At 41.3% G+C, this 17,346-nt stretch overlaps 1 protein-coding gene across 9 annotated transcripts in view; it reads right to left on the bottom strand.

The window, feature by feature from the left end:
* HTR2C (5-hydroxytryptamine receptor 2C) overlaps nt 1-17,346 on the bottom strand; it is a 224,847-nt gene that overhangs the window by 124,874 nt on the left and 82,627 nt on the right. For 3 of the 9 annotated variants that reach the window (XM_085060274.1, XM_085060275.1, XM_085060265.1), the window contains exon 1: nt 15,367-15,547. The exons of 5 other annotated variants lie outside the window; for them this stretch is intronic. The gene's annotated coding sequence lies outside the window, so the exon portion shown is untranslated. Of the gene's footprint in view, nt 1-15,366; nt 15,570-17,346 lie in introns of those variants that run through there. One more of the 9 variants, XM_085060276.1, reaches the window with a different exon arrangement.

Raw genomic sequence — 17,346 nt, 5'->3', positions numbered from 1 at the left:
GGTCACGAGTTGCTTCAGAAGGGAAAATCAGCGTCTGGTGCCCAAGCCCTGCTGGGAAAAGGTCTCTACTGGAGAGAGAGTTGGTGCAGACAACTGGAATCCCCAAGAGTCAATTGCAGAAAGAGAGTAACTACTTCAAGTCTAGTAAGTTAAAGGAAAGGGAGCACATCACAAGGCACTGTAAGAGGAAAGTGTACGGGAAATAATCTCAGTTTAATTGCAATTATCAATATTTCAGTCTAATGGCACTGCGGTGTTACTGGAAGCCAACAGATTAATCAGTGCTTCAGCAGAAGTTTTAGAAAGAGCTGCACTTCCACTTTTTTTTTTTTTTTTAAGTACTATTACCTAGATCTTTAAAAACACATTATTGACAACTGCTAGGAGCACTGCAAAATTAGGAAAAAAATTTCCTGATCCCCTCAACTGTATTTCGAAAGCTTTTGAAAAACAGCGCTAAAAGTATACTTTCAGAACTTTGTGCTTCAGGCAAAAAAGTTTATAACAAATAAAACTTTTTTAAACATCACAGATGTTTTTTATGGATATTGCAACTAGGTACTTATAAAATCACAGCAGAAAAGACGGGATGGAGACATACTAGCAATCTCTGACAAAAGATCAAACTACAATAGATACATTAATAAAGTTTAAAATAAAAAACAACAGCAAAAATAAGATTAAAAATAAAGCAATACCACAACACATTTCCTCCTTCCATCTCTCACTTTGTCACTGACAACACAAGAAAGATGAGGTTTTTTCACATGCAGTGAGAGCTCAAAGAATGATTCTTCCTGGCAGTAGTGTAATGGCAAGGTATTTTCCAAATGAACTGACCCAAATATTTTCCAGAAATTTCTTCCCATTAACACTCCATAGGAAATATCCTCCTTTTTTATCCTAATGGAGAGGTATTTCATACAGAAAGAATTATATAGAATAGAGAATATATCTATTTATACCGATACAGCATCCTTGGCCTCTGGAATATTTTCATAACCAGCCTCAGTACTCTCCTCAAATATTTGGTGGAAACCAAATAATTCATTAGAGTCTTTGCTAATGTTTCATGATTGCTATTTTCACACCTTCCAGAAAACTCCTTTTTCATAGAATTTTTTGCTTCATCTGTCATTATGCAGAGAAAAAGTAAATATAAACATCTTTGTTTCACAAAAAGGAAACATAGAGAATTTAGTTTTCCTTTCCTTACCATTCTTCACAACCTTTAAAAATATTCTTCAAGACAGCTTTGAGCACAGTCAGCAGCCTAAATATATGCTCACAAATCTGACTTGCCATACAGTAACACAGCACAGCTATTCTCATACTTTTCATCATAATATAAACTGTTTCTCGCAGTCATGCCTGATTCTCGAGAATCAAAGCCACCCCTTTGCCTGAAACAAGGTCAAAACCTCATGAGAGAAGGCAGAACCTTGGGTGCTATGCAAACACAATTTGTTCAATATTTGGCTTAATTCAGGTTTTCTAATAACTGGGAGATTTCTAACTCATTGCACTCCTATGTTGCTATGGCAGCATAAGATATATTATAGCAGTTCCTATGAATGCAGTTTCCAAAATGCAATTCTTCTTTCCAGGTATTAATTCATAGAATGATAAATAAAGTCAGATTAAAATTCTTCTGTTCACACCAAGCACAGTTTCCCATTCTTGACCTAAAGGAACTGCTTGGCCATTGGAAAAAAAACGTTCACTGGAGTTTCAACCAATCTCAAACGTACTGTGAGTTCAGCAAAACTGTTCCCTTCACTGATATCCTTCACCAGGTCAGTGAACCGTGCTCGCTCCTGGCTCAGAGGCTGGGGCTGCAGAAAATAGAAAAACCCAAACAGAGCCTCCTTTCAGCAGCTACTGATCCTTAGAGTTGCCTGCCTGGTCAGCAGAGTGAGAGAAGCAGCTCTCTGCAGAGCCCACAGTCAGCACTGCTCAGCTCTCACACCAGGGAGCACCCGTCCTTCAGAATGCCAGAGCCCCACACTGACATGGCACTCTGCAGGACAAGGTAGCCAATGTTTCATGTTAGATCAGTTAAGCAGGTGAAATATGTACTCTTAAAATTTAAAAAAACATAAAGAATGGATTACTATCAACATCATCCATTCCTGTGTCCACTTCAGAAAAACACTCACATGCTCATGATGAACAGAGGCTGCAATCTCTGCATGTCAGTAAAACACAGAAGATGATTCAAAGAGCAAGAAAGGTTTTCTAGAAGTAGAGAATTGACACCCTGCTTTGTGCACCAGTACCAGGGAGGTGGATCCTTCTTTCGCCCACAAACCTCTCTTTCATGAATTCAAAAATTCTGAACTGAATCTTCATAAAATGTGAAAAAATTGTGTTATTTTTTACCAGACCTCTTGGCAGAAAATGATTTAAATTTATATCAAGTGTAGGCATATGTAATTACCAAGTATATTCTCTGTATCAAGCTGATAATAGGTGCTATTGAATATCCATTACATTTGAATGAACAAATACAACCACTGAATGCCAGAAGTACATTCAGAATATTTAAAATTTCATATAGGGAAGCCACTGACAATTTTTGAAATACCGAATTATGAATCCTTCAACACCACAGGCTCAGGAAATGGAAAATGGTGATAAACTATGTAGGTTACAAGCGAATTTCAAAGGTAATTTGAAAACTTTTCACGTCTCCATAAACTACCAGAAGGACAGAAAGGAGAACAATCAAAGCCTTCAATATATATTAATCCGAAATGTTGCCATATACAGTATTCACTTCTCAGTTATATAATGCCTGTGCACATTCATGTTCTAATTTTATAAAAGAGGCAGGTCTTATTATATCTAAAAAGCATATCTATCTACAGGGCAAATTAACCATTCAGTTACTCTCAGACCTGTTCATCAATCACACATGATCAGACTGACAAAAGCATTTGGCAGTGACACAATTTCTGTCTCTGGACAGCTTCAGCAATGGTGCAGGGACACTGACCATTTTTTCAACAGAACAAGGGAAATCCTGCGAGGTTTCCAGCCCTTTGCATGTCAACATGTGCCCATACACACCTGCTATGTGTCCAGAGACTTACCAGCTTGAAACTGGAGATGGGCACATTGTCAGGCTCCTGTGTTCAAACTCCAGATGTCAGGGAGTGAACTGTACCCTGAGCAACTGGAGAGACATCCTTGAGCTACAGACAGGTCCAAAGTGCTATCTCAGATCCACATCTCAACACTGAGTGAAAGTCAAAGCTCCAGCACCCCTAAAAAGGGTGAGGGTTCAGACAGCCAGGCAAAGGCTGAGCTCTCTTCACTGTGGTCAAAGAGGAGATGTGGGGAGAAAGACACAGCCTGGTCAAGAGAAAGGTGTTGAAGGATGCTGTTATCACAGCTGATGATGCCCACTGTGGGCTGGATGTTAGCGTGTATTTGTTGTGTATTTGAAAAGCATCAAGAGCTGGTCACTCTGACCTCCTGCCTAGGGCAGCGATGACAGTGACATGAGCTCCCCAGGGTTTTCCAAACCCTCCCTTCCAGCTGGCCATGCCAGACCCAGCACCTCCACCAGAAATGTTCATGTGTCCCCAAAAGGCTCCTGCTTATCCCCAGCCTTCAGAGTGGTCCATCTGCCCAAAGCTGTTCATACTTCCTGAACTGAAGGATTATTTTAGGAGAAGGAGAATTATTAATGAAAACTGGAAAGCTAACATAAAACTCGTTTTTCTTCAAGGGCATGAATCCAAACTCTGATAGTTAATGTTTCCAAGCACCACTTGAAGTCAGCTCAAATTTTACTAATTAATGAGCAGCAACGCTCCTTACCCTTTAAAGCACTCTGGCAACAGAAATCCCCAAATCCAAAGCTTTGAAGAGGAGGTCATGCCCAGCCTGTCACTCACTCCAGTGGACACACTTGCTCTCCAAAGCTTAAGGTAGCATTTTTTTCCTCTTTGAAACAATGCAAGATTTGCTTGGAGGGCTGTGCCATGGCGTCTGCTTGGGGACAGAGTGCAAGCCACCTGTCCCCAAAAAAGAGGGGATTTAGCTTGTCCTGAAGCTGCACTCTTTCCACCTTCTGCAGCTCTCTTACCTACCCTTACACCTAGCAGGTTTCCATGTTCTCCCCCAGATGGGATGGCTCAGAGTAGCCCAACATTTACTTTTATGAAAGCATGTCATTTCACATAGAAAATAATGTCATATTAAAAAGAAGGAAAACCGATTATGTTGAGATCAATCTAATTTTATTTCTGCAAACAAACATTAAAAAAAACAAGGACTGGGAATGCTAAAACAATTCTCATTCCTGCAATGGAATTTGAACAGACTACTGTGAGTAAACAGAATTTCAGATAACTTTTTTTCCCCCTTAAACTCCTGTGCTATCAAGCCTTGTTAGAAATTCCACACAAGCCAAGTCTTTAATAGGTTTTGTCTTCTTACTAGGATTTCATCAGACCAAAACCAAAGTAATTTGTAGATAAATAATTTCATCATACTACAAAGCATCTATTTGAGTCCACTTTTAAAAATAAATATTTAAAATACTCAGATACCAGGCCTATCCAGCCCCCAACATTGCTATTACCATTATAAAGCCTCAGAGAATCACCAAGCAAATACAAGCTGCCACTCCTTCCAATAACAGCATATTCTTCGCACCCTGATTTAATTTTCTTCAACAACATTTCTGATTCTAAAATACAAACAGGCCCACAATAAAGAGTTTCTCCCATCTTCACAACCATGCACAAGGGCAGAAGTAGAATGTGCTCAGCACCTCTCTGAACTCATCTTCTGATTCTATCAGAAGTTACTGGTCTCAAAAAATATATATCTGTCAGTTTCAGCATAGCTTGGGGACCACAGGTGTTAATGAGGCAAAGCAAAAAGGTTTAGCATATACAACACTCTCTGTTTTCAGTATAGGAGGCAAAGTTTTCACAGAGCAGAAGCAGAAAAAAGTCTGCAAAGTCTCTGCTTTTCAAGCAGAACACCTGTGTGCTGTCAGGTAGAGGACAGTCAAATATCAAACGGGCAAAGCAAAACAGCAAGAAAACCTAAAAGAAAGCTTTATATGCACAATAACCATTCTTTCAGAAAATACTCTACAGAACATGACTGTTCTGACAACCAGCCACTACCAATGTGTGCTATATTAAAAAAGTTACTATCGACGCATTTGGGGGCAGGATACCTGCTGGGTGAGAGACCACAGCTGTGAGATTTAGCTGAAGAGATACTGAAAGCATTGGAAAAGTGCAAAATCTTTAAAAGAATTTATTCCTGCACAGCAGGACAGATCAAGGATGTGTTTTCACTGAACAACACAAAATGACAGTGAGCAACACACAGAGAAGTCCATTAAAAATGAACTTCTTCAGATCATAAAGCACCACTCAGAGGTGAAGGCTCAAATACTCACTGTCTTTCCCCAAACATCACAAGGGCTGGGGGCGAGAGTCATAAAACAGCCTACAACACGGGCCAAGTTTAGTCTTTTCATTCTGCCTCCTCACTGCCAGGGTGCCTCTGCCTCCCACTAGAGCCAGAGCAGCATGGAACTGGGACAGGTCACGGAAGAGGAGATGGACAGTGGCTGCCAGGGCCTTTGGCTGAGGCAGATGGAGCTGCTCTGATGCAGTCCCACCTTTGCCTGCAGTGCAGGTGCACCTCAAGAGCCTGCCATTTGATGGACATCAGCTCTAATGCAACATGGCAATCTTTGTATTCCTGAAACACAGCTCAGCAGATCACATTTATGCTAGCAGGGGAACAAAGCTCCGAAAGGAAGGTCGTCATTTTGACGGCTAGAGCAGATATTGATTAAACACTGAAACCATCTTAGAGATGGCAGTAAATACAACAGCTACTTCACAAATACACCTTGGGCAAAATGCTCACCAGGCTCACACCTAACAGCTCAGTATTTATGAGCACCCCACACTATACACTCTCCAGCAACAATAAAGCACCTGAAATGCTCAATGCCGGATTTAATGCTTCCTGAAGAAGAAAACTGCTTTGCATAAGCTTCTGTAAACTACATGTTATAAAATCTCTTTATAAACCCATATTTTCTCAGATTACACCATGTTTGGTAAGCTGTATCTTTCAATGCTTTTTAATTCCATTAAATTGCAAACAACAGTGAGATAATGGGAAAGCCAAGGAAATTCAGCAGTGATGTACTACTACAATTAATTAGAAATATCTCCAAGTCATCATTGTGGAATAAACCATTTTAAATATGCAAGGTTTGCAAGTTTCAGCCATTTGTGTAAAACTATCAAAGACCTTCTTGCTACAAAGCTTTAATTCCCATCTCAGAAAACTTGGAAGCTAACCTACTTTTTTCATTATTAGGTCGGGAAACACACCACACAAATTATCCTGGATGAATGTGCCAGTATTTCCATATTAATAGGTTGCATCCACAATGTATAACATCATCCATTAGATAATAAGAAGCTTTGTTATTATTTTTCAATGCACTGGATGAGTACATACACCTAGTAGCCCTATTGGAATGGTAATTAATTATACTTTAATAGAATAAACCGAGGTGGTGCCTCTGAGCTATAATACATCTTTGAGTTAGGTTACATGGTGTTACAGTACTTGGAAGAGATCCTTTTCTCACAATTTAACTACTCACAAAACCATCTGGACATCACATGGTGAGCCTGGAGATCAGGGTGAAGACTGGGGAGTAGGGAAGAAAAGAAGGAGCACATTTTAATATGAACACTTTCAGTTCTGGTGCAGGTGCACAGGAGAATCTGGATCAGTCTCCTCACACCAGCAAATTAAACCAGCCTCGAGTCCAACTCAGCAGTGGCAGCACAGGAAAAGAAATGCAGAGCTGTCCAAAACAAGACGCTGTGAGCTGCTAATTGCATTCTTCATGGGTGCTGCTAAAACCATCTTTACTGAGCCAACAACACAAACTCTCACAGTGATACTTTTATAATTCCAGAGAAAAGGTGAAATATTGTATTGCACTCAGTACTAACCAAACTAGAAGTCTTCAAAACCAGTCAAATTTCAGAATTTAGAATTTCTCTCCCTTATAGAATTCATAACTTTTTGCCTTCCACTTAACTGTTCTGTTATAATTTTCTCAAAAATTATTTCTAAGTCACAGCTTCCAATTCAAACATTCTCTGAATTTATTTTACCATGTAAGTTAACCAGGAAAATGCTCTTTTAGCAATAACTCCATTCCTGTATGGTTCTGTGATTTCCCCAGTGGTTGCACAATATGCAAACATGTATTATAGGACAAAACAAAACCCACTCAAGCAGAGTAATACTAAAAGAGCCACCAAGTGCAATTACATCATATACAGTACCCAGTAAATTCAAAGTACTTTGCAGATGGAATATCCCTACTAAACAGACATAAAAACAAACTCTCACTGCCCATGAGCACCTTGGGCAAAGCCCAAAGTCCAGAATGGTCATTCCATCCAAAGACACCGAGCACATTATCCCATAAATGCTATTTTTGGAAATACAAGCATGTACTCAGCAGATCGGGAAGAACAGAAAGAAAAGGGACATTTCCAGGATTACCAAGGAATTGCTGCTGGCCTTGTTAGAGTTCTCAATGATATTTTCAAATCAAAGAGGTTATCTGGGGCATAAGAGGCGTTCAGATATTCACTGGAGAACAATTCATCCCAACATCTTTGAAGCAAATCACCATTCAGTTTGGAAAATTAGAAGTACATCAACATGATACAAGAGCTGAAAGCAGCAGATGAACTCATAATAGGTTAATACAGACTGAATGTAAATCAATAATTTAGAGTCACACTGGAAATGGTTAGCTGGGAATAGGGGCTCTTCCAGCTATTGCAATGTCCCTTTTGATATAAATAGTGTCAACTGGTACACAGATGGCTCCACACTGGGTACTTTTCACACAACAAATTATGCAGTTTGTACATCATTGTTTGGAATGTTAACTAACAAGGTAGAACAAAGGGCTATCATTTAAATGATCTTTTAATTTCACAATTTTTTTCCTTTCCAGTTTTACCCACCAGGGAATTATCAAGCAATCTGCAGACTGTTACACATCTGCACCACTGGAAACATGAAACAGTTTCAGTCCATTCAGTCTGTGGAGAAATACATTCTCATTGTAACCAATAGAAACTTGTCAAAGACACAGCTTAATGGCCACAAATAAAATCCAGAACCACATGGAGATGACCTTGAAAGTCACCACAGTAAAAAGCTGTACAAAATAAAGGGTCTTTTTGAAACTGCAGTAGAAAACATTTTTTACAGAAAAGGGTATGAGGTGAAAGCATCAGGGGCTAATAAGGCATCCCTGATATTGGAGTAAGCCTTATTTACCTTACAAAGTATCCTGAATATGAGCACAGTGCTTGAAATACCACACAAAGTTAATCCTGTACTTCACAGGAAGATGGCTGATAAATCAGATTAGCAAACCAAACGGGAGAGGAGATGGAGGCACAGAGTGAGACAGAGGTGAAGCTGAGCAAACAGCACTTCTGAACCTGTTCCCAGAGCTCATCTGCCGCGAGGTGTGGGGAAAGCACCCGTCCACAAGAGCTGCACCCACCTCACACACTGCCAGGCTTCCATCCTCTCTCAGGTTCACACCTCCCCTGGAGCCCACCTGCCCTGCTGCTGCCCGTCCCTGTGGTGGGGACAGTGTGCAGGTGTCACCTGCCCGCCCTGCAGCACTCCTGCAGCCGAAATGTCAAGGTGAGGATGGTGCACTTGGAAATCAGCAGCACGTGATTATGTTAAACTGCAGCCTGCATGTACCTGCAGTACCAAAAATACGATCCTCCACCGTGCCAATCAAAGCTGTATTTATAGTGGCTGTAAGAAAGCAGCACAACTAAGGTGGATTGAGGTGATAACCCTTCACTCCCCTTTCCCTACTCGTCCCTTTGGGATGTTTTAGTACAGGGCCTGATGCTGTGAGCACACTCCATGCCAGCCTGATAGACTGCCCTTTCCACCCAGAAAACAGGCCAGGAGAATTAGAAACTGATAGAGAAATAAATATCACGCACCGGACCAACAATCCTGGTATTAAAATATTATACCAGGAGAAAAAAAATAAGATAAATAAGTGTACACCTATGCTCATGGTTGTTCTGATGGCAAGTGGACAACTCTGTCCCAAGAATAAAAACTGTAAATAACATATCTTATTATCATTTCCAGCCTGCCAAAGGGAAGCATGATATGTCATAATCTGAAAGCTAGATGACTCTGCAGCCTTTCTGGTCCATCTAATGAGGGTATATGGGATGGCAACACCAGCTTTATAGTCATAGAGGGAGCACTTTGGATCTGCTAAAAGCATGAAGCTCAACTTCATTTATATTTATTAAGTTTGTTTCTTAGCAATAGACCAAAAACGGATGCCTGAAAATACCTGGTGTGTTTTAGAACTGCAGAAATACCCCACTTTAGCTTTAAAGAGATCTTCCTATAACACAGAAGACTGCATGGGGAGCTGAATTATCACTGTTTTAACTCTTCCAGCTTCATTCTCCATGCCATGAGGTGTGAAAGCACTGACCAGCTACACTGCATTAATGTCTACTGTACAATAAAGCTGTGAAAGCCAACATATGGCTATTATTTATTACTAATAGGAAAACTCAATTAAAAAAACATCGTAAATAACAGGAAATAACCAGATTGCAAGTGCAGGCAAGGTTAGATCATTCATTTACAGCACGTCGCCAAAAGGGATTATTTGCACCCTGGGGTACCTGGGCAAGCTTTCTACAGCAGAGCCTTCCCCTACCACTCAGACAGATTTCTGTACTGCCTCTGCAAAGGCACACATAAAAGATTCAGTGGCAGATCACTGTGTGCTGTTTTGAAGATATTCAACAGTATTTATTTTATACATATATATACACATATAAAATATACAGCAGTATATTCTCTCACCGTTTTTTTTGTAACATTGCTCAGCATTATCTAAACAAATGTTAGAGGCTGCCACTCAAGAACTCCCAGGATCACTGCAGTCTCAGACCATCAGAGCTTGTAGCCACATTGAAACAAATGCTGTTGCCACAAGATGAATGGGAAAGGATGAGGAATGTTGTGACATAGAAAGCTGTGCATTGCAGCATTTGATCACAAAAAGCCCTTACAGGTGCCCTTATGCTTGAAACCCGAGGGATGTGACTCTCCACTGGTGACCACACATCACTGGGCATGTCCAGAAAAACCCTGAAGAAGCACTCTGACACTCAGCAATCAATTGCTGACCTTATAAAAATATTTGCCGAGCAAGAGGTGCATTTATTCCTTTTCACTTTAGGCGTAGAAATGAAAATCATGAAGGAAAGTGATGTGGAGAGGCTTCATTATAATCAGTATATAAAAGTGCCACTGCACACTGATAATAACATCCTTCACTCTGAAGTTTTCTTTCATAGTGGAACTTAAAAGCTGATGCATAATAAGGAAAGCAATGATAAAAAAACTAAGGTTAAATCTGTGAAGATTCTTTGAAATATTTATGAAACAGGGGGTTTTAAATCTAGCTATCCAGGCTCATTGTTCTATTATAAAATATTGCCCACAATGTTTTTGTTCTGCTTCTCTTCTGAATAGCAGAAAAGACTGATATCCTTAAGGAGAGGTGCAAAGTACTATTTTAACACCAACCTCTAATGCTTGCTTTTTATGCTACTTGTAGAAAAAAAGAGTGATCACAAGGCAGCTCTTTGGTTTTCCCAGCTACTGAAAGTAGTTCCATTTCACTTTTTTTTTTTTGTAATATCTATATCTCTGAGAGAGCAGCATCAATATAAGATGAGATGTTCTTTCCCCAAATCAAAAACCATCTAGGGTAGAATTTCCCTGGCATTTTACATCGGCCAAAGTAATTTTTTGCAGTCACAGAGTAATGTTTTGAACATTTCAAATCTGAAGCTGAATATATTACTGCTTTGAGAAATTTCACTTAATCCCCTCATTACTTAAGAATAATGCTTCCTGTTCACTCTCTGGAGAAGTTTGGCTGTCAAAAAGAATAATGATTTCCAGTCTTTTCACTAGAAAAGACCAATATTGCTGCAAAATCTGTCTGTATGGATTTTGAGTGGTTACACTTGTACCACATTACAAAAACAGAGGATGGGCAAAAAGTACAAGAGAAGTCTAACAAAATTGGCTCAGGATGTGCAGCAACAGCCCCATGTCCCTAATGCAGGAGGGACAAGGGCACTTAGGGCACAGCCCTGACCTACCCACGAGTTTGCAAACCTGGATTTGGGGGTCACCAGAGCTTTGGGAAGGAAGCCAAGGCATCTCCTGCTTACTCCTTCAGCTGAACCAGCCAAGCACACCAAGCCCTGGGTAACTCACACCCCCACGCCTGCCTTGCTGTCTCCTGCCTTCCTGCTTGTTCCTCCCCAAGCAACAGCTCTGTCCAGTTGGGTTTTAAAAGATGTTTAGTAACATTTTTCCAAAGACACAAACTGGTGGAACACACTGATCTCCTGCCTTCTGCAACAGCTTTCATCCTTCTGCAATCTGTCCCGGTTTAGTGGCCAGAGCTTTTATCATCCCTGGTGTCCAGATGGGAAATGAGCTACCAGGTGACTCAGCTGCTTCTTCAAGGTCAGGCACATGGGTTTGCACAAAAAAAAATAAAGGAGGCTGCCCAGGCATCCAAACCTCCCTGCATCTGGTCCTTCCAGGGGAAGGGTTTATGCCCAGATAACTGGACATTTTTTGACCCACTGGGACTGGAGACTTTGTAGATGTGTCCTATGCTCTCTGTGAATTCAGCAAGTAAAGTGGGACCAAATGTAGAAAAGCCAGTGCTAAAAACGCTGCAGGTCTGCTTCTTTTTTATTTTTTTTTTAATGTGTAAACTTTTAAAATATCTGAATTTTATTGAAACTTAAGTGATCAAACAATTTTTTTTCTGTTAAAGCTTCATTGGGATTTCATTCCATACTCAAAAATTTGAAGTTACTCTAGAATTCATTGTGAATTGTAAAAAGTATAGAAGTATTTGCATTAAAGGCAAAAGCAGCAGGCCCATTCTGACTTAACCTGCATATCAGTGTGTTTAAAAATAAATCATAACTGTGATTCACACTTAAGAAGGATTTTGTAAGGCAGTGAACACTTCTTTTCTGCCCTCAGGCACTCAAAGGAAAAAAAAAAGAAAAAAGAAAATGGTGTAACCAGAAAATCCTAGCTATTTACCTTCATAGCCTGGAAATTTAACCTGAAAAATTAAGATTCAATGGTTATCCCTATCCAGTGCTTTCTTGCATAGACTTAGTTTGACTCAAGACCAGGACAAGAGGTGAAAAGCAAAATATCACATAAGTGTCTGTGGTTTGTGCACCATGTAGGCATCTACAACAGCATCTGCAGTGGCAGGACAATTTCTGAGGCCAGGAAAACATTGAGGCAGTGCTGTCCTCTGCCCATCTGCTGGGACACTGAGAAGCAACAAATCACCTTGCACTGTTTTGTCTGAATTTTTAAAAAAATTTAAAGCCCTAATACAGAAGCATTGTCTATAAGAATGTATTCAATATCTGGACAAATGGGGAAAGTATCTTCCTAACAAAAGGCAGCAGATCTGTCAAGGGACTTGATGCTTTATGCACAGCTGAGAAACCCCACTGAGACACTGCCCTGGCCCATCCTCTGGGAGACACACAGGACTGGGAATGGGATAAAGGCAAAGAGCCTCTCCAGAGGAGACAGGGCTGCATCCCTCATTTGATTGCAAATTATTCTGGAAAGTTTCCCAGACTACGGTTCTGCTCCTCTAGTTTGCAGTCCCATGGATAAGAATGAAGAGGAAATCTGAATTGCTGTCACTGAGGCTTGAGGGAGCCCTCTTGGTTATTGTGTTGTTTTAGGTCCCATTTGGATATTCTTTCCCTGTAGTTGTCTCCTACTGCACAATGTACAACAGAATCTACAAAACTTTCATATCCTACTGCAAGATTATGAGATTCAAAGCAGTGTAGTTTCTTCCTGAAAACCTAATTCATTTACCACCAGTTAGTTTAGCATCATCATTTTTCCCTTGCTAAAAGTAAATAAATAATGATGGAACAAGAAAATGAAGAAAAAAAAATCCATCAACTCAAAAGAAACCAAGAAACATTTAAGAGGTTACATTTATCTTTCCAGCTGGCAACGAAGACAAGCACTTCTGACAGCCACTTTTTAAAACCCCCACAGTGGATAATGGCAACACACAGCTCACCGCAATTACAGTGTTTTAACATTTCCTGCAGCACTTGTATTGCTTCAGGGTTGAGTGAAAGGAGCTACCCCACATCCCAGACGTTCAAAAATTGCAAGGAAAAGTAAATACATCCCTTCACACTTCTCAGAAAAGCTACATTAACTGTTTATTTATATGGCTCAAATATTGAAAAAAAAAATTCGTTTTAGTTAATCCCTTTTGCTCTGAGAGAGACTGTGGTCAACCAAAACTGATCCTTGAACACAGCCAGGACAGAACTTGGCATGGCACACTCTAACATCTTCCAGGAGCCATCATCCCTCCTACTGAATCTCAGAACAATCGGAAAACGAAAACATTTCAGCAGCAGATAAAACCATTACTGGCAAGACCCACTGAAAGAGACTGTGCAGGTGGTGACCAGGAAATCCCACTGGTGTGTGCTGTCTCCTCAGGTCAGCTTCTTGCAGTGAGCACGGAGCAGCATCCAGGCTCCCAGCTCTGCCAGGGCCTGAGCCATCCCAGGGGAAGGCAGGGAGTGAGGACAGGGATGGCAGCAGCTCAACTCAACCCAGAAATGCCACTGCTCTAATGGATCTGGGAAGGGAGGGCAGCAACACTCAGCAAGCAAAATTCAAGGGCAAAAGTACTTTCAAATGTACTTTAAAAATTAAATCAATGAAAAAGATTAATTTCATTAAAAAATGTGAAGCAAGAAAAAGAACAAAAACAATCCAGTAGCAATGCAAAATTCTTTGTCATTCAATAAAAGGAGGCATATCCATTCCTGTGGCTACACAGGAAATGGAAGTTGCAGCTGAATAGTCTGCAACCAGAACGAGAAGCACCTGGAGATTCCTCTCCGAGGGAACAGAAATGCTTCAGGTCTAAATGCAACTCTGCCAGGCAGGAAAAAGTGAGGGTGAAGGAGAGATGCAGCCACAGTTTGGCAAAAATTAGAGGTGTTACTAAGAAAAATGGTTTGCAGCGCTCATGTTTCTTTTCACAGAACATGCTATTACATACATAAAACCCCCAAACACATTTCATTTAAACACTGTGCAATAGCTCGACAAAATGCTGAAGTACCACAGAGGAGGGCCAATTTACACAAGTATCTAAATCACCAGGACTTCCCAGACATTCACATTAAGCTAAAATCTAATGTTAAACACAATTTTAAAAGAAAGTGGGAAAAAAAACCAAACCAAAAAACAAAAAAATGAAAAAACAAACACAAAAACCCCAACCAGGAATCTGGTAAGCGGGTGAAGGGATAATTCATAAAGACAACTACTAATTTTTCCTATGATTCATTCAGTGAGTAACCCCCACAGCTGCTGTTCTCCAAGCAGCAAGGAGAAGTTGATTAGGGTACAAAATAGCTGCAGGATTAAATTTTTTTTTAACGATGCTGTGGGGTCCACAAGCACAGAAGTCTGGGGCAAGGAAGGTCCATCAGGAAACCCTGATGGCAGGTCAGGGGAGATGCCTCATTTCTGCAGCAGATTCTGATGGAGCTGCTGCCTGGGGTGCCTACAGGACCAGCACTTCACACCACCAAAACCTCTTGCCTAGGGCTTGCTGCAAAGATGACAATTTACTTTTGTGTATTTTGCTGCTTCCCTGCTGTGCTGTCACATTAATACTCATGTAAATTCCTCACCTGAGAAGGGACTGAAATTTTTAGCTACTATTCCTGTCAAGTCTCTCCAACAACAGGCTTTTCTTATCTTAGCACTATTCCAACTCATTAAGCCCTAAACTTTTTTAATTCACTGTGGGACACAGATTTAGCTTGTTTAGGCTGTATGGTCTCAATAAGTAATGGTCACACAGAAGAAAAAAAGAAAAAAATATGGTTTTGCACAAGAAAAACCATTTACACAGGAGCCAAGTGCAGAGCTGGGCTCATCCAGAACAGAGCTATTTCAGAACTGTTCACAGAACATCTGACCACTGCTGGGGCAGCAACAGAAGCTGCAGTTATCACTGCTAACCCACACTTGACACCCAAAACCTCTTCCTCCCCCAGCCCTAAATATTAAACTCTATGAGACACCCAGGGATGCACACACCTGCACGAAAATAAAATACACAAATCAAAATACCTTTTCAGAATCCATTGTCTGAGCTACTGAGAGTGTTACTGCAGGTCTCTTCTTCCTAAATTGCCGGTTGTTAACAAATCCTTATGCCCAAAGTGCTCTAAACCAGGTCTCGCTGTGAGTTTTGCAGCGTTAGGTTCCTAACCCTCTGTCCCACAGCAGTGGCATTTCCAGCACAGCTGCAGCTGGTTTGAGTGAACCCGAACTCGCAGCTGATACAATTACCTGCCCAATCACCTCCCAAGGCATTCACACCTGAGCACCCTTAGCAGCAAGCTGCAAACTGACCGGCTAACAGGACAGGCTGGGGCTGCTGCGGGAGAAAATCCAGACACGAGCTGCAGTCTAGGCAGCAGTGTAAGCATCCCACAGAAGATGCAGTCTGATGAAAGCAGGAAGGGAAAAAAAATTGGGGTTTTTTTAAGCTGAAACAATAATCTTTTTGTATTCTTCCTGCAGAGAGCCTCCTGTGTGCCTGCGAGAGTAAGGAGGCAGACGAGTGAGAGGCAGAAAGCTGTTCAGACACACAGACACAGCAAAACCTACAGCACAGAAGTCAGCCCTTACCATGGTTTGAAATCAGAATGTGGAAGAGAGGACCAGAGATCCTGCTCTGCCTTGGCCTGCAGGCACAGGGACGGTGGTGGGAGGAGGAGTGTGAAAAGGAATGGTGAAAAAGCTGAGCCTAAGAGGCAGCCCAGACCAAAAACTGGTGCCTGAGATCCTATTAAATATCTCTAAGCACAGCCTGCACCACAAGTTGAGTGGCACACAGGGAAAGCAACTCCTGGGAGAAAGCAGCAGCAGCAGCAGCAGCAGCTGTCCCGTGGCAGAGATCAGTGTCACACTGCTCATGCCACAACACTTCATCCCATCCATCCTCTGAGTGCTGCAACTGCCACATCCAGGCTCCTTCTGTGGAAAGTTTTTAGGATCTAAAAGTGACTCAAAGTTTTCTTGTGTCCTTTAAAGGAGATGATAAGGTCATTCTATCCTTTAAGCTGCAGTTCAAAGTGAATGGAAGGATTCCATCCAAACCTAGTGGGGAGACATCTGCAGAAGCTGAGGAGGGATGGGAGAGAAAGGGAGTTGGCTACCAAAATTCAAGGGGAGGAAAGAGCTTCCCAGGAGTCTGGGAGAGCCATGCCGTGACTGTGAGTCATCTCAGCCAGAACAGGAGAAAACAAAAACCATCGAGACACCCTGCTCAGAGCTGTAAACCACCTACCCTGTGCTGAGTGGGCACCGTGGGAATGCCGGGTGGTGCTTCCCCTTCCTGCCTCCCCTCAGCTCCCTGCATGCCTGCAAGGAAGGAACTATCTAGCTCACAACTGCAGAAATAACCTGGGAGAGGTAGAAACATCCTTTTTCTTATCTTCTGTCTGTGCTGTGACAGAACATTAGTGCTTTCACTGAACAATTTACCAGTATCAGTAGTGAAAGGGAAGAAGCAAGTCTGAGTAGAAGGAAGAACTGAAAATAGAGTCAGCTGGAAAAAAGATTTCCATAAAGCTAATTTTTAGCCAAAGCCCTCTTTTCCTCCTCCATGTACATCTCTGTAGGAGATTTCTAATCATAATTACCTTAATGAATTAGTCCATGGGAGAAAAGGCAAACATACACTTCAATACTTGGCCAGTTCTTGCTGATACACTCTCCAGAAGAACAATATTTAGCATCTTACACAAATGGCTTGCATCCAGTGACTAATTAATCCTCTTTACACAGAGGCATGTGATTTTTTTCCTTAATGTTAAAAAACCCCAAAAATGCACCATCTCATGCTGATCTGCAATTACAAAATGTTCACTTCTTTACCACAGAACAGGAATGCTACTTTAGAACCTGCAGGTCTGTTCCAGCTCCACACTTCCTCTGAAGACACTATTCCCTGAAAACCCTGACTGGCACCATGGCCAACCACTGCCAGTCAGCCAAAGGGACAGACATTCAACAAGAAATTAGCTCCCTTAAAACCACTCA

The sequence above is a fragment of the Lichenostomus cassidix genome, chromosome 4A (assembly GCF_008360975.1).
Source record: "Lichenostomus cassidix isolate B80296 chromosome 4A, HeHo_3.0, whole genome shotgun sequence".
Lineage (NCBI taxonomy): Eukaryota > Metazoa > Chordata > Aves > Passeriformes > Meliphagidae > Lichenostomus > Lichenostomus cassidix.
Note: the sequence above shows the minus strand (reverse complement) of the source record. Positions and strands in the feature narration are given on the sequence as shown.